This window comes from Gorilla gorilla, chromosome 9 (assembly GCF_029281585.2).
Source record: "Gorilla gorilla gorilla isolate KB3781 chromosome 9, NHGRI_mGorGor1-v2.1_pri, whole genome shotgun sequence".
Lineage (NCBI taxonomy): Eukaryota > Metazoa > Chordata > Mammalia > Primates > Hominidae > Gorilla > Gorilla gorilla.
Window position 1 is genome coordinate 35,951,695 of NC_073233.2, and position 24,477 is coordinate 35,976,171.

General features: G+C 37.2%; 1 long non-coding RNA gene across 1 annotated transcript in view; it reads right to left on the reverse strand.

The window, feature by feature from the left end:
* LOC129525619 (uncharacterized) overlaps positions 1 to 14,553 on the reverse strand; it is a 259,057-nt gene extending 244,504 nt beyond the window's left edge. The window contains exon 1 of the long non-coding RNA XR_008670026.1: positions 14,429 to 14,553. This is a non-coding gene — a long non-coding RNA (uncharacterized lncRNA). The remainder of the gene's footprint in view (positions 1 to 14,428) is intronic.
* Between the last annotated feature and the right edge of the window lie 9,924 nt (positions 14,554 to 24,477).

Genomic DNA, 24,477 nt, shown 5'->3' on the forward strand with positions numbered 1-24,477 from the left:
CTGCTAAGAAGGCTGAGGTGAGATGATTGCTTGAGCCTAGGAGTTCAAGGCTGCAGTAAACTATGACTATGCTACTGCACTCCAGCCTGGGTGGCAGACAGAGGTCTCATTTCTATAAATAAGCACAAATAAATAACAATTATTTAATTTATGTAAATTAATCTTTTCCATTTTAATAAATAAACAATTTATAAATATTCTTTCAGGGTATGGGGAAAAGCCACAGAACCTTGACTTCTAGGTATGTCCTTTAGTTGGTCCATTAAGCATTGTGTATGAAGGATGATATTTCTCTTTTTCAAGTGACTAGACTTCCATGGCAAATCAATTCCAGTATTGAGCCTCTTGCTAAGGCAGCATCTAGAGCCTTCGGCCAGAAACTTCAACCTTAAGAAGAGTGGAGGGATCTTTCACGCTCTGCAACAGAAGTTCAATGCCATTGAACTATGGAAACACGGGGTTTTTAGGTCCTCTTTTGAGGAAATGCCTTCCTATCACTGGTTCTGTTTTTGCCCTTGCTGTGATTTTATATGCAAAGTAGCTATTCAGCAGACACAGTTAAATACCTTAAATGTCTATCAGTCACTTTATCAGAAACACGGACCAAGAAAATATAATAGAAAATACGGAAACAGGCCAAAGTACATGTGGTAATTTAATATTATAAAGAATATAATCTCAAATTAAGGATGAGGAAAGAGAACATTTTAAGAAATTGTATTAGAACAAAGAGATAGTCATTTGAGAAAAAAAGATACATTTGGATTTATACCACACACATTGTACCATATGCTGGGTAAATGCAAATTGATCAGAAATCTAAATGTAAAAATAAAACCATACAAAAAGTGAAAAAAATCAGTGTATTAGTTTTACAATATTGAAGTGATGAAACCTAAATTTGATCTAGAAATAATTATAAGAAAGATGAATATATTATACTATTTATTTTTTTAACTTTTCTTGGTAAACCTAAAACTATAAAAATCTTGAAAGACAACCCAGGTAATATCATTCAGGACATAAGCACAGGCAAAGATTTAATGATGAAAATGCCAAAAGCAATTGCAACAAAAGCAAAAAATGACAAATGAGATCTAATTAAACTAAACAGCTTCTGCACAGCACAAGAAACTATCAACCGAGGAAACAAACAGTCTACAGGATGGGAGAAAATTTCTGCAAACCGTGCATCTGACAAAAGTCTACTCTTCAGCAGCTATTAGGAACTTAAACAAATTTACAAGGAAAAAGATAACCTTATTAAAAAGTGGGGAAAGGACATGAACAGACACTTTTCAAAAGAAGTCATACATGCGGCCAACAATCATATGAAAAAACAGCTTAACATCGCTGATCATTAGAGAAATGCAAATCAAAACTACAATGAGACACCATCTCATACCAGTCAGAATGGCTATCATTAAAGGGTCAAAAAATAGCAGGTACTGGTGAGGTTGTGGAGAAAAAGGAATGCCTAAACACTGTTGGTGGTAGCATAAACTAGTTCAACTGTTGTGGAAGACAGTGTGTCAATTCCCTAAAGATCTAGAAGCAGAAATACCATTCAACCCAGGTATACCATTGCTGGGTATACACCTAAAGGAATATAAATCATGCTGTTATAAAGACGAATGCATGCATATGTTCATTGCAGCACTATTCACCATAGCAAAGACATGGAATCAACCTAAATGCCCATCAATGGTAGACTGGATAAAGAAAATGTGGTACATATACACCATGGAATAGTATGCAGCCATAAAAAAGAACAAGATTATGTCCTTTGCAGGAACATGGATGGAGCTGAAGGCTATTATGCTTAGCAAAATAATCCAAGAACAGAAAACCAAATACCACATGTTCTCACTTATAAGTGGGAGCTAAATGATGAGAACATATGGACATATAGAGGGAAATAACACACACTGGGGCCTTTTGGAGGGTGGAAGCTGGGAGGAGGGAGAGTATCAGATAAAATAACAAATGGGTACTAGGCTTAATACCTGGGTGATGAAATAATCTGTACAACAAACCCCCATGACACAAGTTTACGTATGTAACAAACCTGCACATGTACTGAACTTAAAAGTTAAAAAAAATAGGCAAAGGACATGAATAGACATTTCTCAGAAAAAGTCATACAAGTTGCCAACAAACATATGACAAAATGCTCATCATGACTAATCATCAGAGAAATGGACATCAAAACCACAATGAGATGCCATTTCACACCAGATGGAATAGCAATTATTAGAAAATAAAAAATAAAAATAAAAGATGCTAGTGAGGCTGCGGAGGAAAGGGAATCTTTTTACACTGTTGGTGGGAATGTGAATTAGTTCAACCACTGTGGAAAGCAGTTTGGAGATTTCACAAATAATTTAAAGCTGCCATTTGACCCAGAAATCCCATTACTTCGTATATATACCCAAAGGAGACTAAGTCATTCTACCAAAAAGACACATGTACTTGTATGTTCATCACCATGCTATTCGTAATAGCAAAGACATGGAATTAACCTAGGTGCTCATCACTGGTAGATTGGCTAAAGAAGATGTGGTACATATCCATCATGGAGTACAATGCAGCCATATAAAGGACAAAATTCTATCCCTTGTCACAATATGGACACAGTTGTGGATACAAGAACCGAAAACCAAATACTTCATCCTCTCATTTGTAAGTGGGAGCTAAACATTGAGCACCCATGGACATAAACGTGGAAAGAAAAGACACTGCAGACTACTAGAAGGGGGAAGGGGAGGATGAGATGAAAAACTACCTATTGGGTAGTATGCTGCCTCTCTAGTTGACAAGATTATTCATATGCCAAACTTCAGCATCATGCAATGTACTCATATAACCAACCTGCACATGTATTCCCTGTATCTAAAATAAAAGTTTGAAAAAAACAAAACAAAACAAAAAAAAACAGATGGCCTCATCACATTGACCAGCCTCCCCCTAACATCCTTCAGCACTTTTCACTAGCTCACTTAGTGCTCAAACTTCTGCTACTTTTTGTTTGAGGGTAGTTGAATTGAATATCCATATTGCAATAGCCGTGAATAAAGTTTTCCTTTCCTGTTTAATCCTGTCCTATGTAATTTTTCTTTGACAATAAATACCATCTTGCTAAGAACAGATCATTCATGATTGAGACTTAAATTCCAAGGTTCCAAGAAGGAAACATTAAGAGCACACTGTCTTATTTCAACACTACCTGTGACATTTTTACAGCCAGACTGGGCAGTTATTTAATGATGAGAACCTACTTCAACAATTGACCTTAAGAATAGAAATGTATTTAGGAAGACATCATGGCTTGCTAATAGATCTTCCTTATCTATGTTTTTATCAGTCAGCATTTTCAGTTTTTCAATTGTGTCATGTGGGGAAAATAAATTGCCAGTCTTCTGCATATGATCATATACCCTCATGCCCCACCTCCATAGGAGTCCAGTAAAATCAATTTTCTATGTTTTCCATTTTTCTCTGAAGCATGTCTGGCTGGTTACTTCAGCAGATGAACAGGCACACCTGAGGGACAACTGGTTGTGCGGCTCTTGCTCAACATATCACTTTGATACTAACACTGAGGAAAAAGATCCCAGATGCCAGAAACATTTATAGACAGATGGTTGTCCCTAGTTTTCATTTGCATCTCTTTGTTCTCATCATCAAAGACACCAGGATAACTGTAGCCATAAAGGAGGTACTTCTACTTGCTCATTATGTGCTTCTTCCCAGGGTAGCATCATAGCTACATCTTGCTAAATTGCAAAATCTCTGATTTAAAGCACTGCCCTGGGCAAATCCCTTATCCAGCCTCAGGTGAAACTGAGCCTCCCATTTCTTAGAGGTTTCTTCATGTGCTTTGTATGAAGAAGCCTTGAAACAGAAATAAGCTCTGTGCACTCACTAGCAACACAGTGAGTGGAATAATGATCTCTCTTTAATCAAGACTGATGGGAACTTTGATTAGACCCACTTTCCCACAAGAAAAAGCCACGTTAGACATGTTTGTCTGAAGCGAAGACTGAAAAAAAAAAGCTGTTTATTAAATCATAGATGACTGATAATCTCTTTTCTAGCATTATATTATTAATGTGAATTGGTAGAATTTGAAATCTACAGCAATTTCAGAGTGCAGAATGAAGGCTGGGAGTGTTGGCCTCAATTTGAGCAAGAGAATTTTAATAGTTAAAATGCACAGAACAAGGTGCTTTGGGAGAGGATGAGGTTATTACAAAGTGAATTCATGCATGAAAGAACCAGTGCCATCCGTACCATTTCTGAAACTATTTGATTCTTTTAAAATTCCAACAAAACTTAAAGTATAATTAAAAAAAAATAAATAAATAAAAAAAAAAAAAAAAAAAAAAATTCCAACAAAAGTAAATTGAAGGCATGAATGAAGTGCACCCAGAATCTCCACAGATTCTACTGAATTTTTTCAAGGCTTTCCCTTTAGTAAATTTGAAAAGGGCTTGTATAGATTGCCATTATTTTTCTGTATACAGGTTGTACCAAATTACACTTCCCCTAGTGAATTATGAGAAGGCCTGTTTCCCTACAGTGTGGCAATCCACAGTATACAATCAAGCTTTTTGACCTCTGCCAATCTGAGAGGTAACTATGAAAACTCTGTGCCATTTTAGTTTACATTCCTTTTATGATGTGTGAGGTTGAACAGATTTTGTGTGTTTAAGCAAGAGTCATATTTCCTCTACTGTGAACTGTTGGTTCATATCTTTTGCTTATTTGCTTCCTGAACTCTTGGCCTATTTCTTACAGGGTTTAGAACCATTGTCTGTGATATGATTAGCAAATGCTCCCCAGAGTTCTGAGACTGTCTTATGGATTTATTGTGTTTTTCCAATATAAATTTCAGAAAACTTTTTAGTGGAATTTATCTATGTTTTTTCTTACTTTTCTTCACCTCTGGACATCGTGTTATACTAAGGAAAATATTTTAAAAGTTGACCAATCTTGTTAGTGTTTATATTTCATGTTTAAGTCTGGAGTCATTTAGATGTGAACTATGGATTAAACTTCATTCTTTTCCAGGTGCCTACATATTCCAACAACATTTATTGAATAATCTATCAGTTCCTCACCAATATGAAATGTCATATTTACCTTATACTTAAAATCTCATATATAGTTGATTATGTTTCTTAAATGTATGTGGTATTTTATTGATTGGTCTATACACATGACAACACTATACTGTTTTAATTATTTTAGCTTTATAGCATTTTAATATATAGTAGTAATAAACTTCCCCATGAATCAAATAATCTCTTGTATATTAATTTTTTCATATAAAATTTATCCAGTAAGAAAACAATGGATGAAATTTGTATTGATACTATATTCAATTTATAGAATGAATAAGTGAATATGAATTGTTAGCATTATTAATATGAGAGCTTCCATGAATACAGTATTTCTTTTTGTTTGTATTTTGGGTCTTCTGGTAGTTTTCTTCATTTTTTCAAGTAGAATGAACTCTTTTCCATGTATGTGTCACATCACTTCATTCAGACTCTTTCTCTGCTATAACCTGTCCACTTTCTGTTACAGCTTATGTTGTTGTTGATGATTTATTGTTTTACTTTCTCATCCAACACCTTTGTATCCTGAATGTCCAAACCATAGTTGACACTCAAATGCCTGTTATCTGCTTAACTGGCTTCAGGCAGTACCTCTGGCCTCTTTTGCAGCCTATGCCTGCTTTCCTGTTTCACCAAAAATAAATACTAGATCCTATAAAAGTCCCTTATGTATATTTCCATTGTGCACTTGAGCCAGGAGGGCAACATGTGAGGATGGGGTCCTGTACTCTTGGTCTTGTTTCTGGCTCACTCTAGAATTAAACAAAGCAAAATATCTTATCTGTAGACTCTGGTGTTTATGCCACAGACCACTGGTTGTTCAAATATTAGAAAAACCAATATTTGATTTTGCTTCATTCTCTTCTGTATTGGCTCAATATTCTTCTGAGGCATTATTACCACCTTGCCGAATGTTAAATTCAGAGACCAAGAAATGAAGACAGCATCCTTTAAATAAGTTACTTTCTATAAGACACACACGGAGACAATGGAAGGGGAAGACTTGAAAACTGAAAAACTAGAACTTACTTCTTTCTTGTCTCTGAATAGAGATGATATTTTCCCATGCTCACAGATAGATGAGAAATGCATGGATTTTAATGTCTTATTTATACTTTAAAAATTTCTACCAGAATTATGATTTTCTCTTTAACTAAACTTTTTAACATAGTCTCAAAATCAGAACCCCATATATTCCAGATGTGCTTATAGATATTTGCAATTAGATTTTGTCATTTAATATTCATAATTTTGTTAATTAAGAACTATTCTCAACACTTAAAGATGAACAAGCAAAGAGTCAGAGAGACTAAAATAATTATCCTTCCTATATTATACATCCCTACATTTTAGAATCCTGAGTGAAACCTAGAGTTAATTCTCTTTCTCAAAAAATATTTTAGTTCATTATTTTCTATAAAATGAAAGGATGAACTGTTTCCAACAACTATTTGGACTTAAAATTGTGGTAGGCATATTTCTAAAATGGTCCTTGCTATACACTGAATAGTCATGCTCCCCCCAATTTATATGTTGAAATTTTAACCTCTAATGTGATGGTATTAGAAAGTGAGGCAATTGGGAGGTAATTAGGTCATAAGAATTGAACCCTTATTCATGGAACTAATGGCTCTATAAAAAGACATAAGAAAGCCTGCTTTCTCTCTCAGCTTTCTACCATGTGAGGATATGATGAGAAAACAGCTGTCTGCAACCCGAAAGAAGGCCCTCACCAGGACATGATCATGCCAGCACCCTGATGTCTGACTTCTAGCCTCCAGAACTGTGAGAAATAAATATCTGTTTCTTTGTAAGCCATCCATCCAGTCTATGATATTCTGTTATAGCAGCCTGAAGTAAGACAGTCCTCAGTGACCCCTGCCTCTTGGTATTCCAGTCTTTGTGTAATCCCCTCCTCTTGAGTGAAAACTACATCTTGTGACATTCTTCTAATTAATAAAATGCAGAAAATGCAATGGAATGTCATTTCCATGATTAGGTTCCAAAACATTTTGACTTCTGTATTACTGGTAATTTTTCTATCTCGTTGTCACTCTCACTTGCTTGCTTTCTTGCTTGCTTGTTCTGACTTGAATGTTATATGGAAAGGCAGGTGGGGCAGGAATGGAAGGAGTCCACTAGCCAACAACAAGTGAGAAGTTAACTCCTTAATTCAACACTCTTTAAGAAGGTGAATTTTGCCAACAACCATTTAAGTAAGCTAAAAAGCAGATTCTTCCCAGTTGACCCTTGAGACGACTATTATCCTAGCCAACACTTTGATGCAGCCTAATGAGAGACCTTGAAGTAGAAGACCCAGATAAGCCATGACCAGATTCTAAACACACAGAAACCGAGGTAACAAAATGATGTAGTTTTAAGTTACTGATTTTGGGGTCATTTGTTATATAGCAATAGATAACTAATATGCACTTAGTCTCTGTTCTAATTATCTACAGTTGTATAACAAATTATTCCAGAATCTTAGTGGCTTAATAAACAACCATCACTTATTTTGCTCCAGAATTTTCAATGTGGGTGGGTCTCATGGAGGTGGACTTTTGTCTGCTCCACAATGTCTGGGGCATCAACTCTAATGGTTAGGTTTGCTGACGGTGGGAGTAGCTGGCCGCTGGCTGAGCATCTCTCTCTTTATGTAGTGTCATGATTTCTTCATGTGGCCTCTCCATCTAGTGTCTCCAGAGTAGTGGCCTCAAAGTAATCACATTCCTAACTTGGGAGCCAAGGGTACCCAGAGAAAGTTTTGTAAGAAATCATACCAAAAACTACAAAGCTTCTTATAATCTCTTATGAGTCCCAGAAGTCACACAGTGTCACTTCTGCCATATGCTGCGGGTCACACAGAGCTAACCACAACCTCTGTGAGAGAAACCTACACAAAGTGTGAATACTGGGAGATGAAAATATCTGGGGACTATCTTGGAGTTTGCTCCCAAACTGCTCTATATTTGTGTCTCTTCCTCATCTCATCAAATGTTATGAAATGCTTTAAAAGAAAACAGGCTTGCCAGTTGGAGAGCTGTGCTGCTTACTCTCTTTGTTTTTTAGCTTTTACCTAAAACACTTAACCTGTATGTACTCTAGTTTCCTGATGCATACAATTAGAGTAAATATCTATGCTCTAATTACGTTATGGTACAACTGAGTAGGGTAAAAAAAAAAAAAAATGTAAACTCTCAAGTAGAGTGCTAGCACATACTAGGTGCTCCAGGCATAGTGGATAATATTCCTACTTTTCTAATTCTTATATCATCCCTAGCCCCATTTTTCCTAATCCTCTTTGCTAGGGCTTTCCACATCCTGCCCGCCCTCTGTTATAGTTGTTTATATACATTTATTATCTTGCTTAATGAATTGTAAAAATACTTTAGAGTCAGGCTTTACAATTCCATTAACTTAGCACCTGGTAGGTGCTTAATAAAAAAGCATTGATTAAATGTTCACTACTTACCCTTTGCACTATTCATCTAGCATTATTTATTCATTGTCTTGTCCTCCCGTGAAGGATAAGCATTTAGTGGAAGTGATCATGCCTTGTAAGTAACTCTTAAAGTCTCCATCAGCAGCCCCTAGGCCTTGTTCAAAGTGCTCGTTAATGGAAGTCTATAAAACAAATTTTAATATCTACTGTCTATTAACACATTCACTTATTCCTTTGACAGGAACTTTCCTACATTCTGGCAGGAAGCAGCAGGGAAAAGTGGGAAAAGGCAGTAGAATAGAGGTTAGGCACTCATACATGGTGGCCGGACCACCTGGTTTTGAGCCAGATTCAGGCAGTTACTACATATAGACCTTAGAAATGACTTATTATCTGTAGGCCTTCTTGTGTCATTTGTAAAATGGAGAAAATAGTTTTTCCTTATAGGGCGGTTTTGGGAATAAAATGGGATAATGTGTATGTAACATGCAGCACAATGCTTATACAAAGTAAGTGCATAGTAAACCTTCACTTTCATTAAATGTCACCACTTCCATGAAGTCTAGATTGCCCATGCTGAAACTCTGCTCAGAACACCTACATGATTTTGTTTGATTTTTTCTTATGGAAAAATGTCTTACTCATGTTTTCAATAGTGAACTATGTGGTTTGTTTTATTGTCCATGCTAGACTTCAAATTCTTAGACTATAACATCTGGACGTGATTTGACATGAAGTCCTGAACATAGCCCAGGTAAGGAATATTTCTGTATCTTTCCCCCACATTTATACTTCTGCCTGTCTTTTTGTAACAGTTATACAGATAGAAATAAGTTGCTAAATTGTTGGTTGATATCTCGTATTGAGCCATTTTTTTTAACTAGGCAGCATTTTTTATTAAGCCTGCCACTCTGATTACCATTATTTTAGTAACTACACCTAGCGCAACCAGCATCTTTCTCTTTCAATTTTTCTCACCACAGACTTAAGAATATGTCCCCCTACAATCTTTATATTTCTTTCTTTTTCCTATTCTCAGAGATGAAAAGGTGAGTAAATACCTAAACTTCATTTAACAACCCAATTTTCACCACAGTGCCCTACTTCGGACATTATTGGGCACTTCCTCAATATTATTCACTCTTCCTTTGTTCTGTGTGTATATTTCTCTCAACCCAGAATTCCACAGGGAGACAAGGTAAATGGAAGGCAGGATCTGGCTGTGTCTTTGGTCTTGGAAGTAATAATATCAAAATCCCATCTCTTGAATATCTAGTTTACAGTGACAGCAATACTAGTAACAGTAATGGATGACATGCACCGAGCTCCTCATGAGCCCTTCTAAACTTTGTGTATTTGCTAGTGCACATGAACCTCAGAACAATGAAGAGAATTAAGTTCTGAAGCAGAAGTTAACGACTTTGCCTAGTGACAGCTGATAAGTAGCAAAGCTAGGATACAAACCTAGAAAATTTGGCTTTAGCAAGAGACAGCTTGTATCCTGTGTCATATACTGCATCTCACTGGGGGCTTATAAGTAAGGGGGGGGACACAGAAATTGTGCTTCTCCAGCCTACCTCACTATCATTACAAGGCCTGGGACTTGTACATAGAGAGTTACAAAGTCTCTTATAGCAGCTGATGCACAGTAAGTGCTCAACTAATGATTGTTGAACAAATGAATGAACATTAGATGAAAACATACTTAAACAAGCACATAAACCAACTCAAGTGAGATGAAATTGAGAACTACAGACTGACAATCAATTTACATACAGAAAGGGCTCTTCCGTATTTTATGAGTAAATGATGTGTGCGCATTACAGACACATATTCCAAACAAACATGCACACATGTACTAATACACTTAGTTTCTCCACTTGCAACTCAACTGTGATTTTCCTGTCAGAGAGTAGTATTTTCCTAGACTCCAGAACTAACACTAAGGCAACATATTAAATGGTGTGTTATACAAATGCTAAGTACCCCACAAATTCAGTGTTCCCTAGCCATTTCATAAACAAAATTTAAAAGTCAATTGGTTTAATTGAACTGTCAAAGTAGGTCAAACTGAAAGGGCAGAGATTATATATAAATAGTCCAATGTCTGTCAGTCTCAGGGAGCTAGTCATTAGATGCCAATCTGATCATAATTAATATGTTATTAAAATCCTCACAAAATAAATTGACTTGATTTAAATCAAAGAGTTGAAGTCATGCAAGGGCAATGAAGAGAAAAAGTGTTAGGGCAAAGTTCTGTACTTTCCTAAAATTTCAAATTTGGGCAAACCAATATGGGCTATCTTATTTTTCTGCTTGGAGAAAATAAGAGATCTTCTCATTTAATCATCTACTCATATTTTAAAGTCTTGGAAACTTAGAACATCCTAAATTTGTCTATATTAGATCAGAGTCATGATTTTCTCAGCCCAATATTGTGTCTCCAATAAAAGGAACAAGTGAAGCATTTTGCCTACCTGCATATCAGCCTCAAGGTTTAGGTATGTTCACAAAATATCTGTGTCCCTAGCACAGTGTTTAGAACAAAACAGAAAAACAAACACTTAAAAAATATTTGTTAGAATGAATTAAAATTCTTATTTCCAAGAATAGTATATTCATGTATTTTCCCAAAATTGTTCTAAATTTCATTCTGTTTTCTGTCTGAATCTACTATGAAATTATGCTGTCTCATGTATGAAGCACAATTTTTGTAATAATTTTTTTAATTTTATTGAATATTTGCCACGTGCCAGGCATAGTATCTTATTTTTAACCTCACAACAACCTTAGAAGGCCCACTTTATAGATGAGGAAATTGACACTGTGAGAAATGAAGTTGCCCAAGTTTATGCAGCTAAAACAAGAGAGAATTAGAATTTAAACAAACTCCTTGTGTTTCCAAAACATCACTGCTCCTTAACTCCAACTTTACAATTAAATGCACTGAGAGAAACAGCCTAGCCCCTCTTCCCTCAGCATACTGCTTCTCTGTATTCTGGTATTTCCTGCTTCGTAATCTTGGCAGGGCTAGAACAGGGGTTGAGCAGAAGTCTTGTTAAAAATGCAAATTCATCTACATCACCCAGGACCACCGAAGCAAAATATCCAGACCTACTGAAGAAAGGTGGTGCCCTGGAATCATCATCATCATCATCATCATCATCATCATCATCATCATCATCATCATCATCTGTCACACTGGAAGGAAGACGAAATAAATTAAATGACATTTTGATTAAATATTAATAAATATTACCGATATTTTCAGAACTTGTTAATGTGAAGGGCAAATATATTGTGTATTCATAACTGATAAGATTAATTTCAAATGAGAAGCTCAATGACTTCAAATGCCACAATTACTCATAAATACAAAGGTTAATAGAGAGAAAGGCCAGTACTGTTGAATGGATGGTAAAAATTCATAAGATAGGAGTAGGTAACCAATTTTCAGACTTCACGGTGACCTTGAATACATTATTTAAACCTCTCTAAGCCTCAGTTACTCATGTTATAAAATGAGGAAAATAACATGTATAATGGAAAAACAAAAATACTGTAAATAAATATGTGTAGCCGAGTGCCTGGCATATAATAGGTACATAATTAAAAATATCTTTTTCTTAAAATAGCTAGCTTCTTCTGTGTGGATATCCCTAAAATCTCTGTGTATTTGTATAGCCATCTTTTTAATTTTGATTACATACTTAACTAGAAGGTGGATTCTACAGTCCAGTAACTATCCTGTAAAGCCACCACCTCCCAGGATCAAAAATGGAGAAACATGGAGTCATCTTGTATGTCCCTTGGAATAGCAGTGCATTCATTTTCTTACAAACCAAATGTTCTTTACAAATACTGACCAATGCAACGGTCCTTTTGCCCCATGTATTCTAAAAATGGCATAAAGACATTTTTAAGTTAACTAGCCAGCTTCTTTATTGGGTCAGCCACATGACTTTAAAAATAAAACATCAAGAGTTATCTCAGAAAAATTCAGCAAGCACTTTAGAGTTAGTTCTGCTGGGTAGAGCTTGCTAATAAGAACAGGGTCAGAGGTTCAACCCCTTTGTGGGACCATTATATTCACTTTCTTACAAGACCTCCTTGGCAGTATAATTTGGGCCAGCCTTCTCACGCTGGCATAGCAATGGCCACAGGAAAGATGCAGCAGAGAGCAAGGCTTCAGCAGAAACCACCTCAGTTCTTTAAAAATATCTGCACAGTAACTGGGGTGGGCATTCTGTCATACTCTTTCAAGACAGACACCAACCTTGCTTTGACTCAAAACGTATTCTGAATCTGTCTTCATCGCAAGAGAAACTTTAGTGGAAGTGCCCTCTGGAATCAATGATTGGGGTGGTGGATGGGGGAAGGATATGTGTATATAATTTGAAGGGCAAGGACACAGGGGTATTAAAGTATTTGTATTTTCACGAGGTACATTTATATAATGGAATACTGTTCAGACAAAAAAATAAAATAAAATCATGTCTTTTGCATCTACATGGATGGAACTGGAGGCCACTGTCTTAAGTGAAACAACACAGAAAGTCAAACACAGCATGTTCTCACTTATAAGTGGAAGCTAAAACGTGTACACATAGAGAGTGGAAAAAGTGAACATTAAAGATTTGGAAGGATGGGAGAGTGGGAGGAGGGTGAGAGGTAAGAAGTAAGTTAATGGATACAATGAACGTTATTCCAGTGATAGTTAACAGTAAAAGCCCAGATGTCATCACTATCCAATATAGCCATGGAATGAAACTGCACTTGTACCCCTTAAGTTTATACAAATAAAAAGAGATTTGTTCCTGGTGTTAGAAAAAAAGTAAAGGGGGAAGGTGCTAGGAAAGGAACTCATATTTATTAAGCACTGTGAGAGCTACTTGATATAAACCTTTCATTTACCTACTTATGAACTATTTCTAGGTGTTAGGCTCTGTGCTAAATAAGCACTAGGAAACAGGAACAAGGTAGACAAAATTCCATGTTTTTATAGAATGTACTGTCTGATGAAGGAAACAAATGTTGAACATTAATTACAAGTATGATCCATTTTATAAAGATAAGAGCAAAGGGCACTATGGAGACATATGGCAAATGACAGTTTCTGAGTGTAAAACACAGAAATCATTTCTGATTAAACTTAAACTAAACTGTTTTATTAAGGGACTTTGATAATATTAAAACTTTAGGTCACTTAGATGACCGGGTACACAGAATGTAACCTCAGACTCTCACAAACAAGACATTGTGGATCTATTTGGGGATCCTACCATCACATGACTGTGCCCCAGTCACTGTGCTCCAACCAATCTGATTGTTTATTTTTGAACTTGTGCCCAACTGTGGTCAAGGTGTACAGAATCTGTTACCAAACAGAGTATAGGGTGGAAACAAAGCAGCTATGTTCTACAGACAAAAATATCCAAGAATCTCACTAAGGTGGTAGAATCAGGAAGTGAAATTTTAGGTGAAATTTTAACTATAAGATACATATTATCATCTCCATTTTATACATGATGAAATTAAGATCCAGAAAGCTTCCATGACTTCTTTAAGAACACAAAGCCATTAACTTAAGAAGATTGGATGGGAACTCATGACTTTCAGTTTATAAAACTTACGGCTTTTCCATTATATCACATTTTCCCAATTTGTATGTCATTAATACAATTAAAACATGGGATCTTAAAGATATTATGGGCTAGTTTTTGAATAATAAATTTTGATGTCATTGGCATGTCTAATTAAAACAAACACCTTTCACCTCTACATATGGATGTATTTTGCACAAAGTCTGTTAAAGCTGTAACAAAATCAACCTTAGAAGATAGTAGTGGGATGATATACTTACTTAATAAAACCACAAGAAAATCAAACTTAGAGGGAAAATTCAAGATACCCTTGAATTCTGCTAATTACTGTCAAGATGGCCAAAATCAAGGACGGCAGTTGAAGACACCGTTAACATATTGGTGTGGGGGTTGGGATATTTTTAAAGCTACTCTGCTTTTCAACATCAAAATGTCTGCAAAATAATCCTTTTCCCAATTTACTACAGCAAAAGCAAGTAAATTAACAAAATCTAGAATGGCAGACATGATAGTTGGTGAAATACCCTATAGAAAAGCATAATAAGTAAGACACAATGTCAGTTTTGAACTATTCCAAGCACTGTCTGTAGCTTTACGACTTTTCCTCGTACTCAAGAACACCAGTGGTAATGAAAGTGATGTTGAAATGAGGATAACTTGGAAGTGACTCTAATATATGTAAAATTTAAGCAATCTCATTTTTCTAATTTATTATGAGACACACTCATAACTGATAATGATACAAAGTACATTTTGATAAGATTGTTGAGAAAATGAATTACTGCTTTAGAGTCCAGATCCCAATTCACCTACTCATGTATTATTTCTGACTATTGTGATCTACCATTTTACTATAAAAGACCTATTCCACTCTGAATCACATAACACACAGCATTTATTTAGAATATGCACTATTTCACAGTTTTCTAATTATTTCATGTATTTTCTTCCCAGCTGGATAAGAAATGCATCGAAGATATTAATCAGCTCATAGCACAGAGGTAGGTACAATAGATTTCTCTTCTGTGATTTTGATCCTTGAAGTCACAAAAATAACTTTATAAATAATATGTAGAACCTCGAAAAAGTTTATTAACTTGCTGAAGCTAACAGGTACCACAGGAGCAAACTACAGGTTACCATATACCCATTCCCAAGTGATATGGTTTGGCTGGGTCCCCACCCAAATACCATCTTGAACTGTAGTTCCCATAATCCCCACGTGTTGTGGGAGGGACCCAGTGGGAGGTAATTGATTAATAGGGGCAGTTAACCCCATGCTGCTGTTCTCATGATGGTGAGTGAGTTCTGACAAGATCTGATGGTTGTATAAGGGGCTTTCCCCCTTCTGCTTGGCACTTCTCCTTGCTGCCACCACATGAAGATGGACATGTTTGCTTCCCCTTCCACCATAATTGTAAGTTTCCTGAGGCCTCCCCAGCCCTGCAGAACTGTGAGTCAATTAAACCTCTTGGCTTTATACATTACCCAACTGTGGGTATATCTTTATTAGCAGCATGAGAATGGACTAATACACCAAGGAATATATTTTTGACTAAGACTTAAAACTAAAGACTTGAGATAAACCCCACAAGGTTATGATATATTAGCCCTTTTATATATTACTAGATTTTATTTGTGAATGTTTTTATATACTACTAAATTTGATTTATTAATGATTTTTGTGTTTATGTTCAAGAGGACCATTCATTTGTAATTTTCTTATAATGTCTTTGTATGGTTTAGAATCAGGATAACTCTGGCCTCATAAAACTAAATAGGAAGTGCTCCTTCTTTCTCTGTTTTCTGTAAGAGTGAAAGATTAGTATTAATGATTCCTTAAATGTTTGATAGAATTAACCAGGGAAGCTATCTGGCCCAGAGTTTCCTTTGTAATAAAGTTTTGATTATGGATTTCTATTTATTCTTAATCTAGTTTTAATAACTTGTGTCTTTCAAAGAATATGTTCACTTAATCTAAGTTGTTAGCATTAGCATTTGGATGTTTATATTATACCTTAATATCATTTTAATGTCTGAGGATCTGTAATGCTGTCCCAGTTCCTATTGGTAAGGTATGTCTCCTGTGGTTTTAATCACTGTAACTGGAAGTTTATCAATTTAACCCTGAATATTAGTCATGGATGCTCACTCTTACATTGAACTGGAATTATTTTGTAATTAATTGTTAATTTTTTTAACATTGAACTGAAATTACAATATAATTAGGCTAGAAGATGAAATAAAAGGTATAGAGATAGGAAAGAAGCAGTAATATTGCTTTTGCAGATGATTTGATCATTCACGTACAGTCAGCTGTCTATGTCCTATGGGTTCTATATTAACGAAAATTTTCATCCATGGGTTCCACGTCCATGGATTCAACCAATTGCAGATCAAAAATATTTTTTAAAAAAGATAGTTACATCTGTAAAGAACATGTACAGATTTTTTGTTATTATTCCCAAAACAATACATGAGGTCAGGAGTTCAAGACCAGCCTGACCAACATGGTGAAACCCTGTCTCTACTAAAAATACAAAAAATTAGCCAGGCATGGTGATGCACTCCTGTAATCTCAACTACTCAGGAAACTGAGGCAGGAGAATCACTTGAACCTGGGAGGCGAAGCTTGCAGTGAGCCAAGACTGTGCTACTGCACTCCAGCCTGGGCAAAAGAGCAAGACTCCCTCAAAAAAAAAAATTACGTGGTATTTATATTACATATTATAAGTAATCAAGATGATTTAAAGTATTTGGGAGGATATGCATAGTTTACATTCAAATATTACACCATTTTATACAAGAAACTTAAGCACTCATGGATTTTGGTTTCTAGATTGTGGATTTTCAAACCAATCCCCTATGGATAACAACTGTCGCAGGTGAGTGGTGACTATCTGGGGCTGGTGGCACAGGGGTAAGAAGAATCTACCAGGACAGTTGTAGATAAAGAAAGGCAGATTTATTAGAGAAAGTATGAAAATACATTGCAAGGGAGCAATGGGCAGGTCAGCAAGAGAGGAGCTAACTGAAAAAGAGGCTTGTTGGGGATTTTATAGAATGGTGCGTGAGCTGTGTGCTAAAAAAAAAACTTTGTGTAGTACTGATAATGCCAAGGTTGCAGTGAGCTAACCTGTAATTTTTAAACCAGCCAAGGGTCTGGTGACAGCTGTGTGCAGGAAGATTGTGCATTATTTGCACAGGAGGGCTATGTGTTGTAGACCATGAAGAAAGGCAGACCTATAGCTTATTTGCTTTCTCTTTTTGCTCTCCCTTGGTCCTGCCAGCCTGACTCCACCCCACCCCCAAAATTAGGACTCCACACCAGTCACCCATGACATACACTCAGGACTATATATAAAAATCCTAAGAGTCTACAAAAAAAAAAAAGCGACTAAAAATAGTAAGTGGTAACAACATTTTACCAGTGTTGCAGGGTACAAGGTCAACAGGCAAAAACGAGTAATATTTTGTATACTAAAATAAACATTTGCAATTTTAAAAATAATATAATTTACAATGGCATAAAACCTTGAAATAGTTAGAAATAAATTTAACATAACTAGTACAATGAAAACTACAAAACATCACTGACAGGAATTAAAGGATAAAAAAATAAATGAAAGCCATCCTTATAGATACAAAGATAAATATTCCCACATAACAATCTGTAGAGTCAGTATACTACCATTCAAAATTCTAGTAGGAATTTGTATAAATTTACAAACTGATTCTAAATTGTACATGGAAATGTAAAGGATATGAATGAACCAAAACAACTTTGAAAAAGAACTAAGTTGGAGGATTTACACTACTTAATCTCAAAATTTACTATAAACTTATAGTAACTAAGAAAGTGTAGTATTGGCTGGGTGTGGTGGCTGACGCCTGTAATCCCAGCACTTTGGGAGGCCAAGGTGGGTGTACCACCTGAGGTCAGGAGTTTGAGACCAGCCTGACCAACATGGTGAAACCCCGTCTCTACTAAAATACAAAAATTAGCTAGGTATGGTGTTAGGAGCCTGTAATCTCAGCTACTCGGGAGGCTGAGGCAAGAGAATCGCTTAAACCCAGGAAGGTGGAGGTTGCAGTGAGCCAAGATCATGCCATTGCACTCCAGTCTGGGCAACAAGAGTAAAACTCCATCGAAAAAAAAAAAAAAGTGTGGCATTGACAAAAGAAGGGTCGTATAGATAAATGATATATCATATAAATTTCACACATTGGGCCAGTTACTTTCCACAAAGGTGCCAAAATAATTGAATGAAAAAGGAAGATCAGCCAGGTGCGGTGGCTCACGCCTGTAATCCCAGCACTTTGGGAGGCCGAGGCGGACAGATCACAAGGTCGAGAGTTCGAGACCAGCCTGGTCAATATGGTGAAACCCCGTCTCTACTAAAAATACAAAAAAAAATTAGCCAAATGTGGTGGTGCATGCCTGTAATCCCAGCTACACGGGAGTCTGAGGCAGGAGAATTGCTTGAACCCAGGAGGCAGAGGTTGCAGTGAGCTGAGATCGTGTCACTGCACTCCAGCCTGGGCGACAGACCGAGACTCCATCTCAAAAAAAAAAAAAAAAAAAAAAAGGAAAAAGAAAAAGGAAGATCATTTCGATAAATGGTGCTGGAACAAGCAGATATTCATGTGGAGAAAAAGTAAATCTCAAACTTTGCCTTATAAAACACACAAAATAATTCACTTAAAAGGACCATTAACCTAAATATAAAACATAAAACTATAAAATTTTTAAAATAAAATAGAGGAGAAAATCTTCGTGACCTTACTGTCGAAAAATATTTCATAGGATATATAAGGCAGAAAGCATACAAAGAAAAAAATCTTTAAAATTGGATTTCACCAAAATTCAAAGTCAGTCTTCTCATTGAGAGACAATGTTGAAGTTATTAACAGGAAGCTGCCAACTGAATGAGAATACTCACTATATGTATATCTGACAAGCACTTATATCATAGTATATAAAGAACTCTTCCAACTCAATCAGATGACAAAAAAAAAAAAAAAATCAATAAAAAATGAACAAACAGCCGGGCCCAGTTCCTCAAGACTGTAATCCCAGCACTTTGGGAGGCCGAGGCAGGCAGATCACTTGAGATCCGAAGTTCGAGAGTAGGCTGGCCAACATGGTGAAACCTCGTCTCTACTAAAAGTACAAAAATTAGCCAGTGTAATGGTGCGTGCCTCTAGTCCCAGCTACTCGGGAGGCTGAGGTAGGAGAGTTACTTGAACCCAAGAGGCAGAGGTTGCAGTGAGCTGAGATGGCGCCACTGTGCTCCAGTCTGGGTGACAGAGCAAGACTCTGTATCAAAAAAAAAAAAAAAAAAGCAAGCAATATACACAATTGTCTAATAAGCTCATGAAAAGACATTTAAGATCTTTATTAGAGAAATGTAAAGTAAAACAATAACGAGATACTACTGTGTCCGGAATTGGTGGGTTCTTGGTCTCACTGACTTCAAGAATGAAGCTGCGGACCCTCGCGGTGAGTGTTACAGCTCTTAAGATGGCGCATCTGGAGTTTGTTCCTTCTGATGTTCAGATGTGTTAGGAGTTTCTTCCTTCTGGTGGGTTCATGGTCTCGCTGGCTCAGGAGTGAAGCTGCAGACTTTCACGGTGAGTGTTACAGCTCATAAACGCACTGTAGACCCAAAGAGTGAGCAACAGCAAGATTTATTGCAAAGAGTGAAAGAACAAAGCTTCCACAGTGAGGAAGGGGACCGGAGCGGGTTGCCACTGCTGGCTGGGGCAGCCTGCTTTTATTCTCTTATCTGTCCCCACCCACATCCTGCTGATTGGTAGAGCGAGTGGCCTGTTTTGACAGGGCGCTGATTGGTGCGTTTACAATCCCTGAGCTAGATGCAAAGGTTATCCACGTCCCCATCAGATTAGTTAGATACAGAGTTTAGACACACAGGTTCTCCAAGGCCCCACCAGAGCAGCTAGATACAGAGTGTCCATTGGTGCACTCACAAACCTTGAGCTAAACACAGGGTGCTGATTGGTGTGTTTACAATCCCTGAGCTAGACATAAAGACTCTCCACGTCCCCACCAGACTCAGGAGCCTAGCTGGCTTCAGCTAGTGGATCCTACACCGGGGCTGCAGGTGGAGCTGCCTGCCAGTCTCGCGCCGTACGCTCGCACTCCTCAGCCCTTGGGTGGTCGATGGGACTGGGGCGCCCTGGAGCAGGGGGTGGTGCTCGTCGGGGAGGCTCGGGCCGCACAGGAGCCCATGGAGTGGGTGGAGGCTTAGGCATGGCAGGCTGCAGGTCCCGAGCCTGCCCCGCGGGAAGGCAGCTAAGGCTCAGTGAGAAATCGAGAGCAGCGCTGGTGGGCTGGCACTGCTGGGGGACCCAGTACACCCTCTGCAGCCACTGGCCCGGGTGCTAAGTCCCTCATTGCCCGGGGCCGGCAGTGCTGGCCGGCTGCTCCGAGTGCGGGGCCAGCCAAGCCCACGCCCACCCGGAACGCCAGCTGGCCTGCAAGCGCCGCAGGCAGCCCCGGTTCCCGCTCGCACCTCTCCCTCCACACCTCCCTGCAAGCTGAGGGAGTGGGCTCCAGCCTTGGCCAGCCTAGAAAGAGGCTCCCACAGTGCAGTGGCGGGCCGAAGGGCTCCTCAAGTGCCGCCAAAGTGGGAGTCGAGGCAGAGGAGGCGCCGAGAGCGAGTGAGGGCTGTGAGGACTGCCAGCACGCTGTCACCTCTCACTACTACATACACATTAGAATGAATAATATTAAAAGAATTGACAATGCCAAGTGTTGTCAAGAATGTGAAGTCACTGGGATTCTCATAATTCTGCTGGTAGAAATGTAAAATATTGCAATCACGTTTGTAAACAGTTTGCAATTGCTTATAAAGTTAAAGGTACAAAGGTACAATTACTATATACTCCAGAAATTTCTCTCTCAGGAATTTATGACAGAGACATTAAAACATACATTCATACAAAGACTTGTATATGAATAATTACAGAAGTTTAATTCATAATAGTCAAAAACTGGAAACGACCCAAATGCTCAACAATTGGTGAATATATAAACAAATGTAGTATAGCCATACAATGGAATATTATTTAGTAATACATAAAAATGAACTACTAGTGCAGAAAGCAATATGGATAAATATCAGAAATGTGCTAAGCAAAAGAAGCAGATACAAATGAGTATATAATACTTGTTTTCACTTATATATAAAACTATAAAAGGCAAATCTTATATATAATGGTAGAAAGCAGGCCAATGGTTATCTCGGGCACAGGTTAAATTTGGGGGGCAATGTTTTATATTTTGATTGTGGTAGAAGTTACATGTCAATATAAATTTGTCAACACTCATAGCAATATACAAGTATAATACATGCATTTTGCTATACTTAAACTGTATTTCAATAAAATTGATTTTAAAATTATATACAACTCTCATTGTGACAATTCTCATCTCCCAATTTTCAGTCCTCTCCAAAAGCCATCACACATGGTAGAACATGACAGGAGTGGAGGAAACACATTATCAAGGGGGATAAGTGTTGTCAGCCTGTTGCAGGACCTTTACCACCTTAGCAGTGGCCTTTCCTCTTCTATTTATTCTGTTAGAACTATGTGACTTTCAGAAGCTGCCCATAAACACTTAAGCATCTCAACCTTAGGGAGCATTTAGCACTAAAAACTTTACCTGAGTTGATACCCCAAGTCCACATCAATACATAAGAGAAACACGTATATTTTATAGATATGCCTTACCAACTAGGGAAGAGAGGAAGATGATTATAGGGAAACAAAGGCATGCTGCTTATTTCCTCTGTTCCACTAATTGACGTAGATACAGAAAGGCAGAGGAATGACAGTGAGCTGTACAAAAGAGCAAGGAGAGAAACCAGAGCACCCAGACCCCACAATTAGCATCTAATTGGAGACAAAGCCTGGAGTGTGGCGGTTGCCTTCACGAAAAAGGCACAGGAAACTTGAGAACCACTGCAGTGTACAAGAGACCAAAACAGAATTGATAGAGGCGACATTAAAAGTTTTGCTTAAACATAAATTAATATGCCATTTCCTGTGTTTTGTGAGAATCCAATATCTGAATTGAACTTTTAATTATTCTTGGTTATTCACTGGTATAATTGAAATGATATAATTCCTACAGATATACTTTCAAAGAGCTTCGTGGCTTATATAGATTATAAAAAAAAATTACCTCCTCAGAAGGCAAGAAGAGAAAACAGAGTAGAAAAATGGCAGCATTTGGGTGCCATCTTTGAAGATGAGATCTTTTCACTGGAAAAGCACAAAATTCTTCTTAAACCAATTTTGGATTTCTATCATCTGAACTTCCTTCCACAATGAGACTCTGAGGATTACAGGATGCTTAGATCCCTTCTTACAAACCCAGTAATTGTTAAATTCAAGTTACAACCCCTTCCAGTTGTCTTTATTTTGATATCTTTTTAGTGTTTTTAGTTTAGGGAAGTAGCACAACGGCTTTTTTACTATTTCACACATTTTGAGACCCAGAGGATAGCATAAAAATAAACTTATCCCATCTACCACAATGATGGGAGAGAACAAAGCATATAATATGTGTGTGTGTGTGTGTGTGTGTGTGTGTGTGTGTGTGTGTGTGTGTTTTACTTGAGCACAGATAAGCCATCAGGCTCACACATAAAATAGCTTAAGTAAATATGGTTTTAGGATATGTGTATAGGCGTACAGTGAATCCACAAGAAGCAGTGGCTCAACAAATCAGATAGTCTTTGCAGAGGCTGTGTCTCATTTCCTATGGGACAACTGAGGAGTCCATGTTTTAAGTATTTTCATATTTGTGAAGCTATGTGAGAAACAGCCTGGGATCTCTAACTGAAGATGTTACAGAGCTTGGTCACATGGCACGAGTAATAACAAAAGCCGACTAACCTTGAGTAATTAGTATTAACATGATTCCACTTTTTAACCTGGGATTGGGCTTGGTTGGTCTGAAAAAAATTCAAGATATATATTCTACGATTCTAAGTTACCTCCAACATTTTGGCAAGTAGACACAATATGTTAAAAAGAATAACACATCCTTCTAAAATTTAAATGTTTCCTCTGTTACACCCCCTTAATCCAGATGGCCTCTTTTGAAAATTTCATAAATTCTTGTATATATCCAGAAATTCTGGGTAACTCAAAACTGACTTTTGCTTCTCCTAAAGAGTTTCCAAACTTATTTCTCATCCTTTCTATAAAATTGTAAGCTGAAATTGTCTTCAAAAATAACAGAAAGGATTTATCTTCTATTAGATTATAAATGATACCTTCTTCTCACTTACTCATATAAATGGGAATATCCAAAATATGAAAAAAAAATGAAAGCACTGATGAAGCCAACAAGAGTCATTAACAGAACAACAGGGCCTTGCACTAACTCCCCTTAGAGACAGGTCATAAATCACATGAGGACCTCTGCTATGGTCTGAATTTTGTGACTGCCAAAGTTTATATATTCAAATCCTAACCTCCAAAATGATAGCATTACGAGGTGACGGCTTTGGGAGGTGATCAGGTCATGGGGGCAAAGCCCTCATGAATGCAATTAGTGCCCTTATTTAAAAAAAAAAAAAAAAGGCCTGAGGGAGACTGAGATTCCTTGCCCCTTCCACCATGTGAGGACACAGAGAGAAGACAGTGTCTATGAGACAGAAAGCAGGCCCTTACTAGACACTGAATCTGCAGGTCCCTTGATCTTAGACTGCCCACCCTCCAGGACTGTAAGAAATAAATATTTGTTGTTTATCAGCTACCCAGTTTATGATATTTTGTTATAGCAGTTTAAAAGACTAAGAAAGCTTCCTTTCTCCCAATTTGCACACAATATTAAATAATGAAATATAATTTGAGTATTCATTGTCAAAGAAGGCTATCATGGTCACCTACAGAATTCAATGCCATATCTATCTTTCTAGACAAGCATCACCTTCTGATAATATTACCCAATATTTTGAACCAGAATTTATGGTAAAACAGAATTCAACCCAATATCTATCTTTCTAGACATGCATCACCTTCTGAAAATATTACCTAATATTTCGAACCAGAATTTATGGTAAAACTTTAACTGTAGCACAAAGGCCTTGAATAAACCATAAGCAAATCACATTTCCTTGAAATACTCAGTATTTAAGATGTGGAAGGAGAAATGCCCAACTACCTTTATTTACTTTCACCCACATCAACACTCCTGAACTTTCATGCTATCAAATAATTCTTTTTTAAGTTTCATTTATTTTGTATATTTGTTTATTCTTTTGAAGAA